Raw genomic sequence first — 13,238 nt, forward strand, 5'->3', positions numbered from 1 at the left:
TACGAACGTTCAAAACATTTCCATAAACTTCTTTGATATTTTTTGTGGCTACAAAGGCATTGTTTCCCTTCTTGTATCCGAACAGAATTACATGCCGAATGTGTGTTTCGTCGTGTGCCATCACCATAAGGGATTAGAATATACTAAACTTTACACATTGTATAAGCTATATATACTAACGTGATGTTTTAGGCGGTTCATTTAACTATTATACGTGATGTACGTTTTTTTGAGGACTGGCTAATGAAAATGTTCCAAAATGCGACATTAATTTCTTGACGACCTAATTTTATATATGATTTATTTAACTTTTAATATAATTTGACTTCTGTTCCGTATAGATTTTTGTTTGTTTAGGCTATCTGTGCTGTGACCCTTACGGGTATCGAAACACGGTTTTTAACGTTATAAGTTCGCAGATTTACCTCTGTGCCACTGGGGGCAATCTGTATAGCTAAAGCTACTTTTGATCAGGAGTTATTAAAAATGATTGTGCTTAGGGATGGTGTTTGGGAACAAAGTGATAGTCGTACGTGGCAAGAACGAATCGGATATACAATAGCGGTCGTTGTATATGCGAGCCTTGACGCCACGGAAGGCATGTTTAGTACTTTTAGGATTGACCATTCGGCAGTGCAATCTCACATTACAGGTAGACTTATGGCTGAGATAATACGTCCTAATCTTTTCCAAGGAAGGATGCTGTTATTTCGGAGATGTGAAACCACACTTCAAGCTAATCCAGAGAAACACACTACTTCGCAAAGTGGTTACGACAAAGAATCCTTCAACCAAAAACAACAACATTAAAATGATACATCGCCTTTAACAAGATAATAAACAATCACCTGAAGTTGACGAATGCTCACAAGCTAAGAATTCACACTTCAAGCTAATCCAGAGAAACACACTACTTTGCAAAGTGGTTACGACAAAGAATCCTTCAACCAAAAACAACAACATTAAAATGATACATCGCTTTTAGCAAGATAATAAACAATCACCTGAAGTTGACGAATGCTCACAAGCTAAGAAGTCGTAAGCTTCCAACTACATCTCGAAATGGTTGGCTCTTTTCAAAAATGGACAAGAAAACTGGAATTACTGCAACCGTACATCAACAATGAAGGAAATAGATTTAAGGGCAGCACGAGACTTGGAACGTGGGTTTTCATAAAGTATGCTTGACATTCAGTATACAACCCTGTTTTACTGCTACATTTGTTGTTTTCTTTTGGATTTTGCTAAAATAATTAATTGGTAATGGTTTAGTTATTTTTCAATGTTGACTAACACGATACTGTTTCTGTTAAAAGTATCTCTTATAATATGGAAATGTTTTTCTAATGAAATACTCTTTTTTCTGAAAATGGTTTCAAGTAGAATGGAAAACCAACAAAAACGTATAAAATTTATTTATTTTTAGCACAAATAGAAAAGTCTTATTTCAATATTCTCTTAATAAATTAACTATGACACTCACTGGAGCCTTCCAGTGGCACAGCGGTATGTCTGCGGACTTACAACGCTAGAATCTGGGTTTCGATACCCATGGTGGGCAGAGCACAGATAGCCATTGTGTAGCTTTGTGCTTAATTATAAATAAAACACTCAATGGAACCTTTATCAATAAATGAAAGTAGCATTTCCTTGCGCAAAATAACAGCACAATGACAGGGAACTTGTTATTTCGAACTCTTCAAAACTACCCTAATAGTACATTTTAGGCTCTTGTAGTATAGGAATATTTAATGGATTATACCGTTAGCTCGGGTAGGAGGATCGCTCATTTTTTGTCATCCTGTTAGACATAGAACTGAACCCGGAAGATATTGTTGGTGACATATTATAAACATAAGCGCAAGTTAATAATGTGTATAAATATCCAGAAAGAAGCCAAACTTCGTATCACAAGTTCGGTCAAAGAATGATGTTTTCCACTTAAGAAAGTCACGAAATGTCATCTATATATAATCTAAACATAACGACAGTTAAAATATGCCTCAACCTTTGAACTTTGAAAATGGTAAAACTACTTTTATTGTATAGTTTTCCATCGCTTTTCCTGTGGTTAGAGTGCTTGACTCGCAATCTGCTTCTTCTTTTCAGCCATAATTCTTTTCAGTTATAATGTGACGGTCAGTCCCAATATTCGTTGGTAAAGAATAGCCCAAGAGATGGTGGAAGGAGGTGTTGACTAGCTTCCTTCCCTCTAGTTTATCACATCAAATTTAGGGACGACTAGTGCAGATAGCCTTCGAGTTGTTTGCACGAAACTTAATAAAAAAACAAACCATTACTATTAGTGCTGAGACAACTTTAAAATGTGACTAGTCATTCAATCTACTTTTGTAAATGAACATTTGCTAGAGCTGACTGTGTATATATATATATATATATATATCCTTACAGTTCATTACAATCACTTCAATACAGTGTAACGTCACCACAAGCAGCAAAAAGGCTCAGCCACAAATGTTGGATGCTTAAAATCAAAGTGTTCCTGAGATATTCTCGACTACACCCCCGAAAGAACTATTTCTGGGGCACTTTTAGTGTCTGGAGTCACGTGATAGAATTATCTATGAAGAGTTTCCCATACATTTTCGATGGAACTGAAATCTGGTGATCATGTAAGCCACTCCATTCAGTAAATTATTTATTCTTCAACCAGCTTAGCATGGTGTAGAGGGTGTTATAATCCGTTATATTCAATAGAAAGATGTTCAGGGAGCATATATGCCATCTGTTCAAGTCACTTTCTTTTCAACCCAGTATAGCGTGGTAGGAGAGGAAGATATCATCCTTTAGGCATAATTTATGGGCCTTACATAATAATATATGGCAGCACAAAAGGTTGCAAGATATGGTTCGTTTAATGTGTTGCATTAATATTTCCTCTTCGCAGGTTGTAGAAGTTGGTGTGTCCCTTAATGCTTATTCTTTCTACAACTGTACTCCCTTCATCGTCATATGTGTCCCATTCCTATAACAAAATCGAGAAAATGGTGTTGGATCTAGTTCTAGGTTCATTCAAACGAACATACGATTCTTGACCGACTGTAGCTTGAAGTACGACTCATCTGTAAAAGTTGAATAAAGTTCCTTGTGTTACTGTTTCACGGAATATGTTCCTAAAACTATTTTAGACGAGTTGTTTTATTCTTAGTTGTGAGCAAAATACTCTTCACTGGGTGTCTGGCATACAGCCAACTATGTGAAACCTGTTTATAGCTGTCTATACACTGACACTGTTTCCAGTTTGGACTGCGAACATTTGATTCAGTCCTAAATTAGGTACCCTAAGATTGCAGCCGTATTCTAGTGTTGTAGGTGATGACACACCTTGTCCAGTATCCAAGAAGATTTACTATTGATTTGAATGGTAATCTACAACCAGCATACAACATTTTGTAGCCACCTTGCAACAGTCTGCTGTGAATGGATTCCTTCCATCCATACAATGGCCTTCATAATGAGTGGAACATTAAAATGTATTTTATGATTCCTAGCCAAAGATCATTAAAATTTTGTAGCACTTTAAGTTCGTGATTGACTTCAAGTGACAACTTTAAGAAGATTATTTGAGAACACAGTACACATAGCAGATTGAATATCCAATTATTTATATTTTATTTCAAATGACTGATAACATGATTTATCATTTTAATCTGGAAAGGGATCCAGAGCATTATGCTATAACAGTGATTTTGCTTGTCATAGCTAAAATATTGCACACTATATAACATTTATTCCAACGACATGTTCTTCATATTGGTTTAACAGTTACTCAGTAATCATTAAGATATAGTGTGACTTACAGAAATTTATATAATTGCTCACTAAGATTCTTCTTGAGCATGCAAACGATCAATTACAGAGAACAGTTTATAGACTTGAATAAAAAAAAAAGATATAGAATATATATTATGCTTAAAATACATGTTTTGATTTTTTTATGTTCTTCTACATTTTATGTTTAATGCTAGTTCAAGTAGAGCGTTTTATAATTCTATGAGAAGATATAACAGTAGATTGTAACATAAAAAGATTATTAGCCACTAAATGAAAACTATTTTCAAATATTCTGAGCGAAAGGGCTTTAATTCAATGCAAATAACAGAGAGTTCTTTGTTCGACTTGCTGAAGAGAAACATTAGTATCACGCTATAATCGGTAGTTTCTCACGGGAACTAAGCCACCTGGTGGGAGGGAAGAGCCACGTGGTACAAGTCTTGATTATGCATGATCTAGGAATCCAACTATCTGTAGAAAACCTCTGTTCATTTCAAGTTCTGTACAAAGTTTGTTTTTCAATTTTGTGGGAGAAGGGAATATACATTGAGAATAACAGATTTCTTGTATTTGTATATATATATATATATACATACATGACAATTTTAGTATTTTCTATTATTCTTCCAGATTATTAGAAAATTATGTTTACCCATATATAGTATTAGCAGTTTCACGGAATCTGGAAATTACTAGAAACCGAAAGCAGACTTCGTCAACTTTTTGACTTTCACGAGGGAAAAAGACAAAAGTCACCTGCTTACTTTGAGTGGGTTTTGTGATTTCATGAAGCGAAAATGTAAATGTAGATACATAATTTGGTTTGAAAAGCACACAGTTTGGTGGAAAAAAATAGATCTTTCAAATAGTATGGAGGATTTAATTGGCAGCATTAATTTCTCTTCAAGTAGCTACACCAATTTAGGCTATTCTTGGTGAATAAAGACCATTACATCGATCATAAGGCCCCCCAGTGGTACAGCGGTATGTCTGCGGACTTACAACGATAGAAACCGGGTTTCGATACCCGTGATGGCCAGAGCACAGATAGCCTATTGTGTAACTTTGTGCTTAATCTCAAACAAACAATCGATCATAAGCGTAATTTGGAAAGTTCTTTAAATCTACGATACACTCGCAGAGTGTTTGAAGTATAAAATAATAGAATAATGTAGTATTTATGACATGCAGATATGGCATTTTCTTGTTAAAATGTCTACGTTTTAATTATACCAAAATGTATAAAATTACCATATTAACATACATGATATGTCTGCTTATATATTTATTTAGAAGACGGAACAAGTAGAAAACTTGTGGGTTACCATACATATGAAACAATAATGCTTCCTATTCCAATTAATCGACTGCATTGCAAGAAATTTCTGAGATGCCAGCTTTGTTGAACAAGTATAAAGTGGGAAGGATAGAATATTATTAAGATTTGGAATAAATAAATACTGTTTCAACTTTAACAGCTCTTATGACGCAAAATATTTAAAGTTTGTTTGGGTGGTTTAGTGCGAAGCTACACAATAAGCTATCAGCGATTTATCCATCATGGAGAATTGAGTGTGTTTTGTTAGAGTAAAACCACATTGGGCTATCTGTTGTGTCCACCGAGGGGAATCGAACCCCTGATTGTTGTGTTGAAATTCCGAAGGCTTACTGTTGTACCGCCGGGATACTGGGAAGTTAAACACAGGATTTTATTATCATAAGTCGTACACTTACCGCTGACCCACCGAGGGACAAGTTTTAAATACAAAAACGAAATTATCGGTGTTTCTATGGTTATTAAATAGTTTTAAGTGCAAATTATCATTATCCTTCAAATAAATGTTGCAATGTTTATTGCATAAGCAAATTAATGAGCCAAGATGTTACACATAATTAATTTTTGTTTTGGAAAATCAAAGGGATTCGTTTCTTTTTTATTTGTTCATGCTGTTTCTACTAAATAAACTATTAGGAAATAACATGGAACACAAATATTAAACTAGGAAGTATTGTACATGAACACAAATGTTAAAAAAGGAAGTATTGTACATGAACATAAATAGTAAAAAAGGAAGTATTGTACATGAACACAAATATTAAAAAAAAGAAGTATTGTATTGTAATTTAGTATTCTTATGACACAAAAATATTCAATCTAGAGACTTAAAGTCTCGCCCTCCAGTAGCACAACGGTATGTCGGCGGACTTCAAACGCTAGAAACCGGGTTTCGATACTCGTGGCGGGTAGAGCACAGATAGCTCATTGTGACAAACAAAGATAAAGTCTCTTAACATATTCGACAGAAACGTAAATCCAAAATGAGTTCAGAAAGTTCAACGTTTATCTATCATACTTGACTGCAGTTAGCTAGATGGCGATCAGAAAAATTACAACAGAGGAAAAAATTTGAAGTCGTTAACTAGTATGTTGATTTGAAATAAATAGTTCTGTTTCTTCGCTTAAGACTCCATAGACAAATGTGTAAGCCTTAAGCACCTAAACTCTTGGCAAGAACATCAATACTATTCATTTTCAGTTTCTTGTATCAACGTTCGGAAACTTTGTTGGAATAAATACTTGAACCCAGAGCTTCAGCAAATACGCCAACCACCTAAGCCTGTATCTAAAATATTTTTCTTTTCCCTTATTAATTTCACTTGGGCAAATGTAAATAATTTTGTAACGAATTAATATGTTCCCATGTTTTTAAAGGTATAAAACTATATTAATAACTTGATTGATAAAGATCACCCCGCGTAAAATATTCATATTGGAATATAGCAAAATAAGTCGTTAGAATTATCGTTCCACTAGGTGGCACACCGGATAAACATCAGAAAAATTGAAAACATAAATGCATTTTGAGACACTATACGAAAATACCATTTAAACAAATATAGAAAGGATGAAAACCAACATGATAAAGATACACAGATGCGTCTGAGAGCAAGCTTTTCAAAAACCACATTCGCGACTGTGCTTAATACAAATGAAAATATCCATATTTTCAACTGAGGACACTTCGGCACTTGTTGCAAGTTTAATAATAATAAAAAAATAACTTATTGCTCAGTGTCACATAGAACGATATATAATAATCTAATCACTGCTTGCTTATCCTTGATTCAGGAAATGGACAACGTCATTATTTCACTAGAACATTAGATATTTTCGTTATAATTCTTAGATTATAAAAGTTTTACCAGGAAAAAACAATGGCCATTTTAGAAATGGACCTTAAAATTGTTTGCAATGCATTCGAATAAAATAGGTTTACTTTTAACAACAGAAGCGTACAAAAAAAGTTACCAAATTTACGCAATCAGAAAACTCTTTATTGGATTTTATGTCGGTTTGTGTGAAACATTTGGATCTGGTTGGAGTTGTCGATTTATGTGTTCGTTAGCATGTGAACTGTTAAAGGCTGCTATAGCTTTAATAGACTGTTGCAAGATGATTTCAAGTGTTAGCTTTGTGCAGTGCAATAACATGTAATCAGTTATTCGTGCAATTATTTGACATTCTGTAGATGTATCATTGATGAAACAGCAGCGTGAATTCTCAAACAAATTGACTTACTTCGCTGATCACAATTACTTTAAATCGATTAGTGCCTAAATAATAAATGTGATTTCAAAATACATTATTATGTCTATTTACCTACAATATTATATATCAATTGTTTTTGAGTGTAGGTGTACTGGAATGAAGCGCCACCTATTTATGGTTGTTAATTGAATTTTTTTTTACTAACACCAACACTATGCCCATAAAAAAATATACACATTAAAATCATAACTGCCTTTATTTTAATCAAAATATTTTCAGCATACTTCACCAGCTACATTGGAAATAATAATATTGATTTGATACGCCGAATCTTTAACTGATTAATGTTTAATTCCTGTGCACTTACCTAACTAGGAAGGAACGTAAAGGAATTGGGTGTGCAACTAAAATTATTTTTATGTCAAAAATAGCGAAAAAGAACAGTGGAGTTTAAACTGTAACAGCAAAGAAAATGTTCAAATAACATCTTCTTCTTCGCTCCGTCGACTTTCAATCGATATCGATTTTTTATGCGGAGGATGTAAATTTTTCTCAGCTTGGGTTTGGCGGTTAGGTTCTTTTTTGTACACGAGAGAAGCTTTTGTTTGGAAAACCTGCAAAAAATCTCAGGTCTGACAGTTTATTCTTTGTTCGTTTAATTTACAGTTTATTTTACACTCTAGAAAAATAATTATGTAGCCTCAATTTTACAGCACAGAGGGTGATGCTTTAAACAGGTAAGACTCTCTACATCATCTAGCTACTGCGTTGTAGAATACTATTCTGCTAACATGGGGATTAAAATCGATATCGTAACAGACATAAGCTTGAAAGTAGTTTTTCGTTGTTAAGTGTAAGAGAGGTGGCCGAGCTTCACGTTGGCGTCATCACTAGATCCGCCATATTTGCGATTTAACATTAAAGTTCCTTTTTGGTATGACATTCTTTTCCTCACTTCTCCCACGTTTTTCTCTCTACATATATATATATATACGTTGAAACTTTCAATAGTTTTAAACGAGTAATGGTTTTTTGAGCAAACCACAGAATGGGTCCACTAGTTTCTTTGTCTGATGTGGGAAGGAGGTTCTCAAGTTTGGTTTGTAAAAGAGCGTCGAATGACAACTTATCCTTCACCTCAACCCATGCGTCACTGAATGATCGCCCTTACCCCCTTCCTTTCTGGCGCGTTCGTTAGACAAGCGGGCAGCCCTAATCAACGCTCTCGAATCAATGAGTTTCATATTTTATGCAAATACTGCGTCGCCGCTTCACCTGATTGGTTAAAGAATATCAGCAACAAAAAAAATTGTTCATGCGCAATTTGATGACTGGATGGGTTAATTTCCCTGGCATATTGGGAAGCTAAAAGGGCGTTTAAATGAAGCTTTACATAAAGCACATTGGCCACAACCTAAAACCGAGCCCGCCTCCTGCGCTTCCAAATTTACATTTCTGTAAATTCAAAAAAATATATCAGTCTGCCTCTATGACAGACAATTTTGTACGGAGCAAGCATGAATAAGACGATATGTAGAGCATGAAATGTTTCTGTGCACTTAAAACAAATTTCCATGGATAGTCACGTAATTACAGAATTTTGTAAATTTTTCTGGTTTTTATGTAATAACAGCCTTTCCTGCTGCCGAACGTGCGTATTTGTGAAACATTAAAGCACAAAAGTGCATAATATATGCTAAGCTTGCGTCTTATTCGTATGTGCATACTTATTGTGTTTTCGGATTTTTCTAAAAAGCTTTATATCAGGTCGAACATTTTTACTTCAAAAATTAATGTCCTTTTCAAATATCTTACACTTGTAAAATTATAGACATTTTTACTAATCGTTTCCCCTTTGTATGTTATTAGTGTTTGAGACCCTTACTATAAGCATTTGTATGCAGCATGGTAAATATAAACCAGAAAGCCGAAAATATAAGTGCTATTAAGACAACTGTTTTATCTGATATCAAAGTACTTTTCTTTTCAATTGGAAATGTATTCTGATTTATCACGGAAATACATACTGGTTTCGAGAATTTAGATCCTATTCTACCTTTATATTTGAAGTAACAAAAATATAACAAAAAAACAACGAAAAATTATGTATTCATGTATTGATTGAAATATGAATATTGTTGAGTAATTGAACACAGTTTCTTTACTATTCGCTTATTCAAAAAACAAAACAAACAATAACGTGTTATATTTCCTATGTGTATTGAACATTTGCGTTTCTTTTGTTAATTTGCGTTTCTTGTGTTTGTTAGAATTGATTCATATAGATGTGTTACCCTGCACAACCATGAAGCGCAGAGTTTCCTACTTCTGAAGCATGTATTTGTATATTGCACTTTACACACATATATGGATGTTGCACTGTATTTTACCCACAAGGATGTATTTGTACTTTACATAAACACTCATAAGTAAAGATGTTTTCTACTTCTGACGCATATAATGTTTATTTAAATTTTACCTATTTTTGAATGTAGTTTTAAGCATATAAATAAAGCTGTTTTTATTGCATGTTTACACACTTATGGATGTTGTTTCGTATTTTAAGCATATGAATGAATGGGTTTGCATTTAACTCCATAAAACTTCTACATAAATGACATTCTACCTTTGACGCACATATTGCTTATTGTAATTTTATACAATCTTTATACGTGAATATTGGGTATTTTATGCATATGAAAATGTGTTTTTCTGCAGATTTTATTCTAATGTTAATTGTCAATGTCTCTGTTTTACGGACATTGTTATTTGTGTTGCAGGCATGTTATTACGGCTGAAGATAAACAGTTTTTTCACGCATTCTTATAATTATCATTGTTACTATTCTCTATGTTTATGAGTGTCGTATTATGTAGTCTACTCTGATTGGAAGTTTTACTATTTACATTTTACACGATTATAATTATCATGTGATATTTTACTATCTTAACGTGGATAATGGGTTTTAGCTCATTTGATTTATGGAAGTTGTTTTCGATTAGCCTTTACGACTGTGCTCACACTTCACCCATTTTAATGTTTAATTTTACAAAATTTTGTTCTGCTAATTCCACGAGTTTGTTTATAAATATTACATAGTTTGTAAAATTTCCTGAATTGCACCCCGCTGATTCAGCGGAAAGCCTGAGAACTTATAACGCTTAAAATCAGGTTTCGATATCCGATGTGTGTGTGTGTAGAACACAGGTAGCCCATTGTGTAGCTTCGCGTTTAACGAAAAATAAACAAGCAATGAAAATTTCCATAATTTAATGTTTCTCTAATTATATAATTATCGTGTTTTTTATACTAAAATCACCTAAGTGACATTATGAGCATATATAAAATATGGTTATGGCACAGCCATGTCTTACCCCATGATGATGATATTCGTATGACGTACTTCATTTAACCACATGTTGTTTCTCACCAGTTAACCTTATACTGTCATATGCTCGAATCCGACAAATTAAGTATAGGATTTACACCTTGTTCACATTGTGAAATGTGTACTTATGTAACATCATTACAACAAAAAATCCTTTGCATTTATTCCCCACTGAGTAACGTGTCTTATCAAAGCTATAGCGTTTGGAACAAGATGTCTCAAAATTCTACGTTTTGTTTACTTCATGTTCTGTCGCACTTTGGCATTGTGCATCATTATTTTCTAGGTTTTGACGGTTCTATGCACCATTCCTCCACAGTTTATAACATGATATTGCGTTTTCTTTCGGTCATGGCAACATTTATTCTACTGTTTAGAATAATCTTTCTTTACTATGATTCGAATATTTTACAGTGAAAATTTTGTTTCTTCGATAACAAGTACTACATGTATTATTTTGACGACTTAATATCATATTCATAGTCACTTTGTTTCTTGTTTCTGTGTTACTTTAGAGAAACAGGTTATCTCACTACTTCTCACTACGTATTGTGTGCCGTTTCTAAAAAAAAAGTGTTTTATTCCCATTATTTCTCAAGTTCCTGTCTTAGATAAAGTAAAAACATCTCTTTCTGCTTCGTATCTTATGTTGTAACAATATAGCGTATGTTCTTTTCATACTGTCATTACTTTCATAATTTATTTTCCCGAAAGGGGAAGAAGGCCGCCTGGAGGTGTCACCTATTTTAACCACTCGCACCTCTATACAGTAGTGTGTTGTCAGTCAGTCAGTAGACACTAAAATGACGTCTCATAATGGACTCTTAATTTTGCAATTTGTACTGTCGTGACGTCAGTAAAACGTGCACATGCTATGAATCACGAGAAGAATTATGCACTCTGTAGGCTACAACACACCATGACATATGAACTTGAAAAGCAGGAATTAAAAGTATTTTTACGTTACTCTTAATATTTCAGGGACCCTGCACAAGTACATCTAGTAGTAAAATACTCTATTTCGTTTGTGTTCTTTATTTTATGTAATTTAGACAGAAATTTTATGTTGTTTCACCTAAGGTTTTACTTGATATTAGTGTTCAGTGTATTGTTTTTATTCTTCTTTATTTTACAGATGAATATAATATGTGTCTTGTCTCTACTTCATGGTCTAACGCCTACCATTTTATGGTACATTTTTCTTTCTTCAAATATAATTAGTTCCACCTTCGTAGCAAATCTCGCGTTTTCTCACTACTTAGACTTCTTTCTTTTACAATATGATATTCTTTTGTTACTCAGGGTCGTTTTTTTAATCATGTTACAGTAATTTCTGGTTTCTCGGTACTTTATTTTGTGCATCTCCATATTTTATGGGTTAATATGGTACTCTCAACCAATTTTTTGTTCTATATTTTTATATATGTAATTTTGTGTTCTGTATTTTTATGTATCTAATTTTGTATTTTATCTTTTTATATCATGTCTGTAATTTTGTGTTCTATATTTTTATGTATCTAATTTTGTGTTCTATCTTTTCATATCTGTAATTTTGTGTTCTATATTTTTATGTATCTAATTTTGTGTTCTATCTTTTCATATCTGTAATTTTGTGTTCTATATTTTTATGCACATTGGGTGTACGCATATCTACTTTTACTCAATGATATTGGGCCGAGCGGAGAATAATATTCAGTGAGGCGGAGTTTGAATCTGAGTGTCAATAGTTCGCGTCCCGTTGCCATAAAATCGCGTTTCACAATTTTTTTTTTTCGTGATGTACCATGATATTTTGTCGTGTTTTCTTATAATTTCGTATGGTATAATCATCGATGATGATATAAGAATCGACTTTTGTTTTTGACATGACATGTGCTCACAGATATTGTCCCTGCTTATATACTTTTACGCACTTAATATTACGTTGTTCCCTTTACAAAGACATTTACAGATTACATAGTTGTACTATTTTTACACTTATTAACAACCTAGCTTACTATATGCTATATTATTACAAAAATACTATTACTATTCGGTCACCAAGAGATTGTACACATTTGAGAAGAAAAACCTAGTCATGAAAGAAGTCGTACTTTAGATTCTGATGGCAGATTAATGTCACACATCAAACACTGTGGTATTTTACAGTTAGCCAACCAAATGCTCTAATCCATAAACAAAGACGTATGTCCAAGCTCTTTGAGTGGAGTTTTATAACTAATGATCGTTCGATGCTTTTTCCATTATGTTAAACTAACGAATATCTTTCTATTTACATTACATGCAAGATAATATGAGAATACGCGACAATAACGGCTTTTTTTTATTTATTGAAATGTTGTTTTTTATGTTTCAAGCGCTATGCATAACTTATTCATGCTTTTAATTACTTTACCTGCCGAAGGTCTTTCATTGAGCGAAGAATTCCCCAATGACCTACCAGCTTTGAATTTTTTTTCTTATAACTACTTTAATCTGCATTTACGTTGGAGGTTTCTGTTAGCC

The sequence above is a fragment of the Limulus polyphemus genome, unplaced genomic scaffold (genome assembly GCF_000517525.1).
Source record: "Limulus polyphemus unplaced genomic scaffold, Limulus_polyphemus-2.1.2 Scaffold9, whole genome shotgun sequence".
NCBI classification, from domain to species: Eukaryota; Metazoa; Arthropoda; class Merostomata; order Xiphosura; family Limulidae; genus Limulus; species Limulus polyphemus.